The 12,607-nt window shown below is 40.5% G+C and overlaps 1 protein-coding gene across 1 annotated transcript in view; it reads left to right on the top strand.

The window, feature by feature from the left end:
• The first annotated feature begins 12,125 nt into the window (after positions 1–12,125).
• Positions 12,126–12,607, top strand: part of KCTD16 (potassium channel tetramerization domain containing 16) — a 234,618-nt gene continuing 234,136 nt past the window's right edge. The window contains exon 1 of the mRNA XM_070569328.1: positions 12,126–12,232. The gene's annotated coding sequence lies outside the window, so the exon portion shown is untranslated. The remainder of the gene's footprint in view (positions 12,233–12,607) is intronic.

The following is a 12,607-nucleotide window of genomic DNA, read 5'->3' as shown; positions in this document are numbered from 1 at the left end:
CCGAGACTCACTTCGGGATCCTGGGGAAATGAACAGGATTACTCAGGGTAACTTTCAGTTTCTCCTCTAAGAGGCCTCAGGTTGATGGAAGAGACTGTGATAACACTGCCCCCTTCTGTTACTCTGGATTGTTAATATTCGTGGCTTCCCAAGTCTGGTTTGATGATCCTGACGTGCATTTTCAATTTCCAAGAAATGCTTGCTTAAGGCAGAGAGAAAAGAAAGTCATATGTTCAATGTGAGGCATGATTTTATTCCATCAAGTTCTCTTTTTTTATAGTTAACATGACATTAAATTTTGTTGTGAGGTATTAATTCAACTGTAATTGGATATGATATTTCAGGGGAATGGATGAAGTCAAGGATCATAACAAAATTCATCAATTCATGTATTTATTTGTTTTCTAAGGGGCTACTCGATTTCTTCTAGCTCCTAGAACTTCCCTATTTATTCCCTTGGAAGTTAAAGCATAACCCCTGTTTGATGCATTGTGGCTCTTTCTTTGAGGACAGAATCTCTCAGATTAGGAGCAGTTAGAGTGGTGAATGCTGGTTCTTCATGTATCAAAAGCCAGCACCACTTTCTCTGAATAGCACTGTTTGTGAAATGACTTATCTCAGAACTTTTGAACTGCTTTGTAACTCTTTTTTTCCTCTCCTTGCAAGCCCCTTTGAATGTACCTCTGAAGTAGTTGAGGCCAGATAGTATAGGGCTTTGAATCATACCAAGGACTTTGGACTTTATTCTATAAACAACAGGGAGCCAATTAAGATACCTGGGCAAAGAATGGCATCTTTAGAAGGATGACACTGTCAGCTTTGTGTTGAATGAACTGAGATGAAAAGGCTTAGAAGGAGGGAGAACGTTAACAGGTCCATATTGTAGTACTGCCACCAGTACCTCCATGATGCCTCCAAAATCCTCACTAGTTTTTCCTCATTTATCCTCTCTCAACCCTAGTATGAGCCACTAGCATTTATCGCCTGGATCCCTGCAATGTCCTCTTCTCTGATTACCCTATAATCAATCTTGCTCCCACACAACCCACTATCCCCACAGCAGCAAAAGACAACCCAAAACACAAGGAAACCAGAACATGTCACATCTAACTTTAAACCCACCAATGACTTCCCATCGTACTTAGAATGAAATCCACACTCCTGCCGTGGTGCATGAGGCCCAACACAGTTTGACCCTGTCTGCTTCTCAGACCTACACTCTCATTTCTGCTTACCAGGCTTCAACTCACTATTTTCTTGGTTTGAACAAGCCAAGCTTAGTCTGACGTCAGATATCAGGGCCTTTGTTCTTGCCATTCCATCTGCTTAGGACATGCTGTTCCTAGAATTTCACATGGTTGGCTTCTTGCCTCAGCTCTAATATCACTTCCTCAAAGAGTCTCAGCCTGTAGTACCCCATCCTCTTCTCTTTGTTTCCCCACCCCCAGGGCAAGACATTTTTTATATATCATTTGGTTCTATTTTATTCATAGCCCATATCACTATTTGAAATTATCTTGCTCGTTTATTTCTTTACTTGTTTAAGATGTATGTTTCTCGCCTAGAATGGAAGTTCCATGAGGGCAAGTAGCTTATCTACTTTTTCACCTCTGGGTCCACAACACATAGAGCTGTCAGCTTGTGCTGCACCTAGCTCAGGGTAAACACTCAGTAATTATTTGTTGACATACGAATCTGGGTAAAAGGTAAAGAACAAGGATAGGACAAATGGAAATGGAAGAGAAGAGATAGTTGGAAGAATTATAGTAGAGATAAAGTGGATAGATTTAATTATTGGATATCAGGAGCCAATGGAAAGGAAGGAATCAAATGATGGGTTTTCACTTGGACAGTAGAGAAAGGCCAGTGATGCCATTAACTCAGAGAGACCTTGGTAGGATATAACGGATGGGAGTGGCAAGCAGATATTGGGCTTTAGACTTGAGTGTGAGATGCTGGTAGGTCCAAGTGAAGAGGCCCAGCGGGTATGTAGAAGCTGGAAAGAGGCCAAGGCACAACAGTTAGAGTTGGAGTCATTTGCATAAAGATTATAGTCCACTGAGACTGAATCAGGTCAACAAGAGAGAATATGTAGCGGGGAAAGAAGAGAACTGTAACAATGTGCAGATTTTTGCCCAAACATCCTTGTATACAAGAAACCATGCTGGGACAAGTGACATCTAACAAATGAGAAGCAAGGGCTGGAGCTTCATGGGGCCAGGGATGGTGGCACTGACAACTTGGCAAGTAGAGAGTGTCTTATCCGGATAAGAAACAGTAAGACACTGCCATATGGTGCCCTTTGGCCTGCCCAAAACATCTCTCAGTAGGAGGCTCTGCACCCCAAAGGGAATCTGTGTGTCCGCTCTGCTTTCTTCCCTTCAAATCTGTAAGGGGTCCAGAGTGCAGACTGGCTAAGGTTAATGATGTAGCTCTATCTTCTGATCTAGGGAGCTAATAATCTAAAACAGTTTGGCAAAAAGATGCATAAAAAAAACCCCAAACCTACATTTGTTGAGCTCTCACTTTTGGAAGCACTCAATATGCATTCTCTTATTTAGTTTTCACAAAATCTCTATAAGGAACTACAATTAATACCTGTTTGATGGATGAGAAATTGTGGCTAGAGAGGGAATGAAACTTTCCCAGCTGGTAAATGATAGAGCTGGGATTCGACCCCATATCTGCCTGGTCCCAGAGCCTACACTTTTGACCGTGACACCCTAATGCTTCCTTGTGTAGGAAATAAGCATTTTTAGTACTTAAATTTTGTTTCAGTAGTTCTTTGTAGGTTTCTTTCCCTTTCCATTGCAAAGTTGTGAACATTAGGTTAATAAATCAGGCAAACTTTATTTGCAGTAATAAAAGGTGACCAAAATTACTCATAAGGTTGTCCTTTTGTGCTGGACAAAAGTAACTCTTTTTCTTTTATTGGAGCTCCTCTGTGTTGCACAATTGCCTTAAAGAACTATTGCTACAGAAGGTCAACTTCCCCAAACCCTCAGGATATCATTAATTATAGGGCTTTTAGGGTATCTGAAATAGAAATAGTGTTTTAGATCCTGCTGCCCCTCCATCCCGCAGCCTTAAACTATAGGCAAACCCCATTTGTTGTGGAAGCCTGTTTCTGGAAATGATTACATTAACTAAATTGGTGCTATACATGATTATTGCAGCAGCACGATACCTTGGGGATGTGCTACTGATGTGATACTTTGGCAATTGCCCTTCTTTCTCTTCAAGTCTCCAGAAGGTGTGTTATGCCTCTGGCGATAGATTTCTTCTATTTATCCTTTGCACTGTTGTTAGTCAGTTTTTCCAGGCTGCAGTAAGGCTTATGCTGCCCTTCAAAATGTCAAAAGAGCTCTACAAGGCAACAACTCTGCTGATCCAGGTTTCTTAGACTACCTCCTTGGAGGTATTTGGAGCTGTTGCAGTGAAGCCTGCTTGCTGCCATTCAGTGTCTTCCTTGATCTTTTGTAGAATCCTCAGCACTAGCCCTTGCATACATTTTGTCAGCCATTGTGAACCAAAGTGTTCACCGGCACAAAAGCAATGGCAGAAAGAGGGACCTGATGGGAAAATAAATGATTGGGAAGGGCCACTTAAATGGCTCCGAGTCTTCATTGGCTGAGAACCAAATATAAATTAGCTGTACGGACTAGTGCTCTAATGGCCTTACATTTATGTATACATATAAAATATTTCTGAGATCATCAGGACTGTAATGAATCAGCCTGATTTCGGATAGCTCTAAGTGAATTCTAAATGAGTGTCTCTCTGACGTCATGCCCAGTAGTGTGTAGTGATACAAGGTGGCACTTTCTTTACCCCGTCAATAATTTATTAATGGGCACTTTGTGCTAGGCATGATGTTCCTTAGAGTTTCAAAAATTGACTTCATTTTGGTTAGCTCTGTGCCTCTCTCATAGAACTTTTTCCAGTTCGCTTAACAGCAATCAGTGCTTTCTTCCATGCATCCAACTTGGACACAGAGTAAGTGCTTTCCTTTTGCCCAGTAAGTGAATAAGTTTTGCCCTGATGGATTATCAGCTTGCTGAGGGTAAGTCTCATGTCTGCATCATCTCCACATCCTCTGCAGTATCTAACATAGTTCTTTGTACAAATAGATGCATAAGCATTTGAGTAAATGGGCAGTAACTTTCTTTCTTTACGCTTGTAGGCATAAAGGTCATTGGGCAGAATGGCAATAAAAAGAGTGCATTTGCTTACTCTCTTTGCTGCAAATAAGAAAGACATCACTTCTCCATCCATAGCCCATTTATCTAATTTTTCATCTTAATTTATGATTTTATTCAATATCCAATCTAGAGGTAATCTTAGCTTCTGTGTCCAGTATGATGGCACTTCAACAACATAGATGTATGTAACTACTCTCAAGATCCCATTTAAATACATGAAAAATTCAAGGGGCTGATCAAGAGACACCAGGTTGAATCCAGTTTCTGTCAGATACATAAATCTTTTTTGTGTCACTCCATTTGTTTGTAGGCATTCTTTTTCCTGATTAATGGCAACCAGATTTATCAGGAAGATATATGACACTGGCTCCATTGCAAACAATTGCCTGATGTCCTCTGGCAGCCATTGGAACCACACATTGCAAACCAGCCTGTCATTTCAAGAGACCTTAGGGTAATTGTGAGGTGTACTTGAGGCTCAGATCATTGTCTGTAAAGGTAACATGCAATTTCCTTGGCAGAAGCTGTGCAAATCTGTATCATACAGCAAAAGAGTGATGTTTCCCAACTCACGTTTGAATTGTGCTCTTGGCCCCTAAAATCTTGTGGCCAGTGTGTGTGTTTGTATAGGTCAATCATTACCAGGACTTTGAACCACACGCCTTACTCCATACACATTTTTGGAAAGGATGCAGAGTAACTGATGCATAAAATGGCTAGATTAGAATTGCCTGGTACCTTGTCAAGACATTTTTTAAAGTAAATCATATTTTTTTTTCAGCATCTAAGCACTTAAAAAAAAAAAGCCTAGGACTTTATTGTTCTGAGAGAGAGTCTTATCCCAAAAGCAGTTTCTTATTTCTAAAAGCTTCTTAATTCTGGAACATAAACATAGAAATCTATATTACTCATCCTTTTGGATTCATGAAGGACCAATTCTGTGATGATCGCAAACATTTATTTTTCATTTTGGAATCGTTCTCCCATTTGGAACCAACTTTTCAGGAGTAAAGAAAATTAGACCTTCCATGTGAGATCAGACTCTTGTTGTATTCAGCTAAGATTTCTGGATACCATTGTCCCAACTGGTAGTTTGTTCATTCATTCACTTACTTCTGTTTTCATTCATTCATTCACTTTTTCATTCTAACAATCTTTTGACAAATCCTTATTGAGTGCTTTCTCTGTGCCAGGCACTGGACTAGGATCGAAAGAGTGGTGATCTATGCTAGGAACGTGTTGTTACTCTATGTGATACCAAATCCAAAAACTGGGTACATATTGAGGATATTTAATAGAAGGAACTATATGTCTGAATAAGTTTAATGTAGTTAAAAGGGGGATTTGGGATCAGACAGGCTGGGTGTGACCTGGTACTGGGTGAGACTTAACCTCTTGGATTCTCTTTTATTCTCCCCACAGAGCCAACAGTTATGGTTATTGTAGGAATTAAAAGAGATAAGGTATGTGAAAATGTCTGTCAGGTAGAGTTAGTTTTATTTGTTAATTTTATTAATTTGTTTGGCCACAGGCACAGACATGTATTTTAAGAAACGAGTGTCAGTGAAATTTTGAAACTGGAAACTTCATGATGTCTTACTCTTCCAAGGGAGCTTCTTTTAAGGGTCTTTATTTCATTCCAGTTTAACTCCACACTGGGTGCTTGAATGACCTCTTTGCAGTAGCGAGTTAAGAAAGGCTGCTTTTGCAGACAGTTGATTTCTCTGGGACCTGACCAAATGAAAAGGTCCCTACTAGCATGGAGAACTCAATGTTTTGAGAAATAAATCGAAATCAACTACCTTATATTCCCAACCAACAGCTCGTTTCAACATGACCCTGTCAGCTTCTTAACATATTGTTTTCTTGGCCATTCTGAAGATACGCTCTTGCTCTTGCAATTAAATGCAACAAGCATCTATTGAACTTCTTCCAGATGCCAGACCCTGTGCTGCCTGCTGGGGGGTACCAAGATGAATGAAAAACAATTCCTGCTCCGTGGATTTCTTACAAATAACTCAAGAGACAAAGAAGAAAGTGCTCTGAATACCAAGTGGTATTCAGAACAAACCTGAAATTCCCAGCTCTGACTTCTCAAATCCTCTAATAAAACAGTTCAATTTTGTTCCTTGAGTTAAATCTTTTCATTTGTTATTGGGTCTTTGCCCTTCTCTCTTCCTGCGGTTCCCCATCTGCAGATGCCACTGATAAGATTCATTTCATCCTATGAGAATGACATGTTTGGATTTAGAAGTGACAATGCCTTCTACAAACAATCACTACACCAAAGTGTCTGTGCTGAATCACTGTAAAATGATGTGAGATATTTTGAATGAGCCAGCCGTTCATTCGCTTTCCCCCATTCATCATCATTTGAAAGGTATAGCTACTTTCTAAGGCAGGAGAGTATGTTTTTAAATGAACTAATTATCCATCTGCAAGGATGAATGTGCTTAGAGTTCCCAGTGTCCCTTCCCTTTCTCCTAGTTCCCTCCTGACAGGGAGAAGCAGGCAGGAAAAGGGATCAGTCACATCACCAGCATGAATGAGTAATGTGGTACCCTTCCATCCACTCATTTACACAGACTCATGGGGTGTGGGCAGAAAGCGGAAGAAGAGGGGCAGAGGAGGTGATGGAGCCAAGCATAAATATAATCACATTGTCCATTACTTATTGAATATTTGCTATTTGCCAGGCACTTTCAGAACATTATCTCTAATCCTTACATCAATCCTGCAAAGTGGATATTTTCATTTGTAATATGTACATAAGGAGAATATCCTCAGAGAAGTAAAGTGATCAGCTCAGGATCATACAGCCGGCAGGTACGTCTTTCAAACGCTGTTTTGCCTGATTCTGAAGCCTGCTCCTTTTCATCATAACTAAGATTTTCAAACTCAATTTCCTGCAAGATTCTTCAGGGGATTCAAGAAATTCCATTTATGCATATATAAACTATTTAGCAAGAAATAAAAATGCACTCTAGAGACCACTGACATATTATTGCAATTTCTGACTGTTTTTTTTAAAGAAATAAGTGTTTCTGAACTCAACATCTAAGTTTATTCAGATTTTTAGTACACCTTGTATCTGTTGCATGTTTTGGAATGATGACAAAGATGTCCTTTGAAAAATGGATGTCCTCAGTAGGGGGTAAATGTTGACAACTACTGGCCTACAAATTACGCTAGTCCTTTATCAAGAGATATATTAGATAACACATAGCAAACATAACAAGGACTCTGCCAAAATGTGTATTACAGTATATGTAACAAGAATCACACAGTGAATAATACAACATGCAGGGAAGGACTATAGGGCCAGGCCAGGGGAACCCTCTTTTGTTTTTTATAGCTATGCCTAAAACATTGCATGTGTATTTGCTGGAACCCATTGTTTGCTAGTGGGCAGCTATCCTCTATTTTTTTCTCACTTGCCTATCCATTTTAAGAAATAGAATCTGTATTTCTGTTGGTGAGGTTTCACGCTGATGAGATCACAGTTTCAAAACACATATGTGCGAGTTGGTTTTTCTCAATTTCATGGCCAAATCGTGCACTCCTAACTTTGATTATTTGCTCCAGAAAAGCTTCCTTATTTTGAAGGGGAGCTGAAGGCGTGACCACACATCCATACCTACTGCAGAAATGTGTACAGAAATGCCCCCTCTCTGGCTCACACACACATAAAAATATTAGACCCTACTAATACAGTCAACAGTGTCGCATCATACTTTCTTTTCAGATGGACATAACACTTTTAGAAAATCTCAGATCCCAAAATGACAGCTCACTTGGAAGAACTCTCTTCTGCAGGCTTCCATGCTGAGGCACCACAGCGACGTGAACAGCTTTGGCTATCAGTCGTATGTTACGAGAGTAGAGTTCAAGAGCATTTTCAGGGAGAGACTGTGAGAGAAATGACTAGACTGAATGTTTGTCGCCCCTTCAGACTTTCAGGTGGATCTGAGGCTGCCCTGGGTGACCTCGAAGGGTCTCTCCTTCCAACTTTCAGATTACACATCTGATCCAGATTCTCTCCCTGAAGGCTTTATGTTAACAAGAAAGCACTGTTTGCTGCCTTCTTCCTCTGTTTCTTACATAGCAAATTTACTTCCCAGTATGTCTCTGAAGATTGGGCAGCTGTATTTTATCTTTCGTTTGTGATCAGTCACAGAATCTCTATAAGGGGAGACAGCTTCATTTTACAGATATGGAAGCAGAGGCCACTGAAGTTAAGTGGTTTGTCCAAATCAGGTGTGAACTATGTAGGACTAAAAGCTGCATATGGCAGCCGGCGTCTTTCTGCAAATAAGAGGCAGTACTCAAGAATCTGGAACTTTCTAATCTTTGTCTTCTATTGGTATGATTTTGAGTATGAGTGTATGTTGTATGTGAGTGTTTGAGTTCAGAATTGTATCGAATTCAGCTTTGTATCTGAAGTACCCAGCGCTGTGCTGGATACAACATACATATGCAATAAATCCGAGTGGACTGAATGAGAGCGTACCGGGAATGAACCTTGTATGACTGAGGAGAGTAGCCTTTTCATTTTTGACCAGTGTGATGCTGATTATTCTCAGTTCTCCATTTTGCCACCCCATCTCCCCCACCAACGCCTGAAATCCACCCATTAATAATGAATACATTTATAACAAGCAATGATCTTTACCTGAAACAGCATGGTGGGAAGAGCAAAGATTTTGGAAGTAGAACTGCATCTCAACCTTTGAGCATCTTCTATAACTTCTTTATGCCTCAACTTGAGTCTAACAACAACAAATACAGCTGCTTCCACCACGATCACGAATTCTACTGGTGTTTATTAAGCACTCCCTAGAGTCAGGGGATGTGCTGGGGGTCTTACATGCATCATAGTATTTAATCTGCACAGCACACCTCAGAGGCGGGCCTTCTTATTATCTCCATTTTACCCTGGCTCAGAGACATTGAGTCTCCTATCTGATGTCACACAGCTAGTCAGGCAGAGCAGGAAGAGGAGTAATGACTGTTGTGAGAACTTGCTTCCTCGCCCTCCATCCACAGTAGCTATTAGGATGATGATGATAATGCACCAGTCCTTGGGGCATTAAGCACTATGAGTGCAGAGCATCTTAGTATGAGTAAGCTTCTGAGACCAATTCCCTCCCCATAACACTCAGCATCAAAGTGATCTCTGCCTGAAGGGAGAGGAAGCTTAAGGACGTGCTAGGGGGTGAGGATGTGGGAAGTGATCACATTATTCCAAAATTAAAATTGTCCTTTTGAGAATGCACTCTTCAACATTCAGCTATGAGGGTGGGTGAAAGTAGGGAACAGGAAACAGAAGCTAAGACACATTTTATCCATTCCAAAATTTACCCATGGTGTGTCTTGATGTGCCATGGGCTTGAATATTACAAAGAACAGAATGGAACATTCTTCCTTGCTCTTCCCTTAAGAGAAACTGTTGCTGTACGTTCAGCCTCCCACAATGTTTCAGGGGACAGCTGCCAGGAGAGAGTAATAACGCCAGCAGTGTTATCTGCTGACACGGACAGGAATACACTTAGAGCCTAGACTTGGCGGCTTGCCTCTTGTTCAGGCACCGAACGGCCGGGCTTACTGACAACCTCCCTGAGACATACTCGCTTACTCCAGCACTATTTAAATCTCTGTGTATGGTGTAGTGCTTGGTTTCCTTCAAGCCTATTATCTCTTTTGCAACCCTGAGACTAAAGGAAGAGGAAAGTGTATGGATCAGAGGACGTTAACTGGGATCAAAGAACCCCAACATGAATAGGCTTTGGGCCAATCTTGAACCAAACCCCTGGCCTCTCTAAAGGTCAGAGAGAGGCCCAGACCTTTCGATTTCTTGAGGCTCCAGGAAGATTAAAATGTAAATATGCCTTAAAAAGCCTAGCAAAACAGTTATATTTAGCTCTTTACAATAATAAATGAACATTTTTAGTATAAAACAATATAAAGCAATACGACTGTGCAAAGCCCAGGATATTTACCGGATTCATTAAAAAATACAAATTCAGAGTGCACTTCACGTGGTGTGGTCCGATCATGGATCCCAAGGCTAAGTTGTCTGATGAATTATTTTTTCTTTTTTCAATCCTCAGAGTGTGTCTCTGCGAGTGTATGTGTAATCTCATTTCAAAAAGAAAGTTGACGGTCATAACGTGAGGATTGCTGGGAATGTGAATCCACGGTCACGTAGCCTCCCTGGGTCCTCTCTTTACTCAGCCCTTTCTGAGAGGCTCTGTCCTGTCCCTAACATTGACTGCAAACTTTTATTTTTGTGTGTTTACTTCCTACATTTCATAAGATTCTCCAAAAAACATGTTAAGAACTATTTGTCTCAAAAATAGCCTACCCTAGCAAACTCACACCAATGAATAGATCTCTCTCTCTCTCTGCTTTTTTTTGGTGAGGAAGATTGTCACTGAGCTAACATCTGTGCCCATCTTGCGCTATGTTGTATGGAGGACACTGCCACAGCATGACTCAGGAAGTCGTGTGTAAGTCTGCACCCAGGATCCGAACCTGTGAACCCAGGGCAGCCAAAGTAGAGCATGCGAACTTAACCACTATGCCACGGGGCCAGCCCCTAGAGCTCCTCATTTTTGAAATTCAGAATACTCTTCTTTTAAATTGTAAGATCTTTCAGCCTTGAAATTTAACTTAATATTAAAAACTCTTCAAAACAACTTGCTGTTTTTTTCAAATGTGTAGTAATCTTGAAATTCTTCTTGTTTTCTTTATTTACCTCCTCTCCATCCCTGTTCTAGAACACATAAGCTTAAAAACAAGACATTAATCATACTGAATAGGCAGTGGTCTAAACTTTGCCTTGTTACTCCATAGCTGTGCGACCCTGTGGAAGTGCTTTCCCTCTCTGGTCCTCAGTTTCTGTATCTCTAAGATGGGATGGTGATTTCCATTTCTCAAGTTCCTTCTAGATTTAAAAGACTTTCTTATTGCTATTTTCCACTTCCTGTGAACTGTCCCCAGGATACTTTAATACCCAATCATCTCCAGAGCTATTGTTATGATGTACTGGCCTACTCTGCTAGAAATAAAATATTTACTTACTTTTAACTACAACCAAACCCAGTACTTACTAGTCACAGATTCAGACATTTTTTCCCTTGACCTGGTGGCAACTAAATGTTTATTTTGTCATTATGGTGAACAGTGCTTGCCTGGTAATGCTCAAACCATTATAAAAACTTGAAAATAAAGAAAAAAGCTAACATTTGGCTCAGGTAAATTGCCAAATACAGATCTGCACTGATAGTTTAGGGACACTAGATGGCGATATAAGTGCATCAAATGATAAACGTTTCCTTGATGGAGCCCAAGTAAAATCCCAATGATTGAGGCCAGATCAGGTTAATACATTAGTTAAAGAAACAAAGTCAAATATAATCAGGTGTCGGAGTGTTAGCTAACACTCTGAATGTGTCCAGTAACCCTTTACTTATTGGAAGAAAAGATTGTTAAATTAGAAATTAATTTATCCTGCTGTTGAGTCTATGTTCTAGCTAATTCTTGGGGCAAGAGTTTGGCAATCAACATATCTATCCCATTATACATACCTAATTCACACTCTCCTCTCCATTTTTGGTTTCCCTTTTTTTCTTTTTTAACAGCAATTGTTTGGAATGGAGTGCACCTCACATATATTATTCATGGATGAAGTACTATATTCTTATTAGGAATGTGAGTCCTAAGACACTGGCGTTTTAAAGGGGAAATGGCCGACTTACTGTAAGCTGTTAGCTGGGCCGTTATTGACTGGCAGGATCAACTGGAAGCACTTTGTTAGTGGATTATGTTGCCCTGGAAATGCCTTCCTGAAACTCTAATGATGCACTTAAGGGAGCCCTCTGGGACAGGAGTAAAATGTCTCTTAGCAGGCGTGCCTTCCACCAGAGTCCTCTTGGGATGAGTGCAGAGGGGGCAGGGGCAGGTCCAAAGAGATGCTCAGTGCGGAACCAGCCCCAGAAAAAGGTGCAGGGAATAACAATTTCTTACAGGTAAGCTAAGATAATGACTTACTGATGTAAATCGTGGGCTTTCTGAGGGTACCAGTGCTTCATATATTCTTTTGAAAGAGCGATCATTAATTCCAGAGAGACTGTATTTATTTATTTATTTATCATTTATTTATTTGCTAGGGGAGCAGGGGTAGCAGAGGGATGGGGAAGGAGGGAAAAAACGAGGAGGGCATTTAAAAGAATATGGTTTAATCCTCTTTGATTAAACAAAAAGCGCCACTTTGTAGCTTAAACGTTGGGGTCATTGGGGTCATTCGCTGTGCTTGTTTTTAAAAGAAGCTTTAGAGAGCAAATTTGCCCTTCAGCAGAAATTCCGCGCACGCGCAAAAGGTTTGTTTGTAGATTTTTCAAATG

This window comes from Equus przewalskii, chromosome 13 (genome assembly GCF_037783145.1).
Source record: "Equus przewalskii isolate Varuska chromosome 13, EquPr2, whole genome shotgun sequence".
Taxonomy (NCBI): Eukaryota; Metazoa; Chordata; class Mammalia; order Perissodactyla; family Equidae; genus Equus; species Equus przewalskii.
This window is presented reverse-complemented; position numbering and strand designations above follow the sequence as displayed.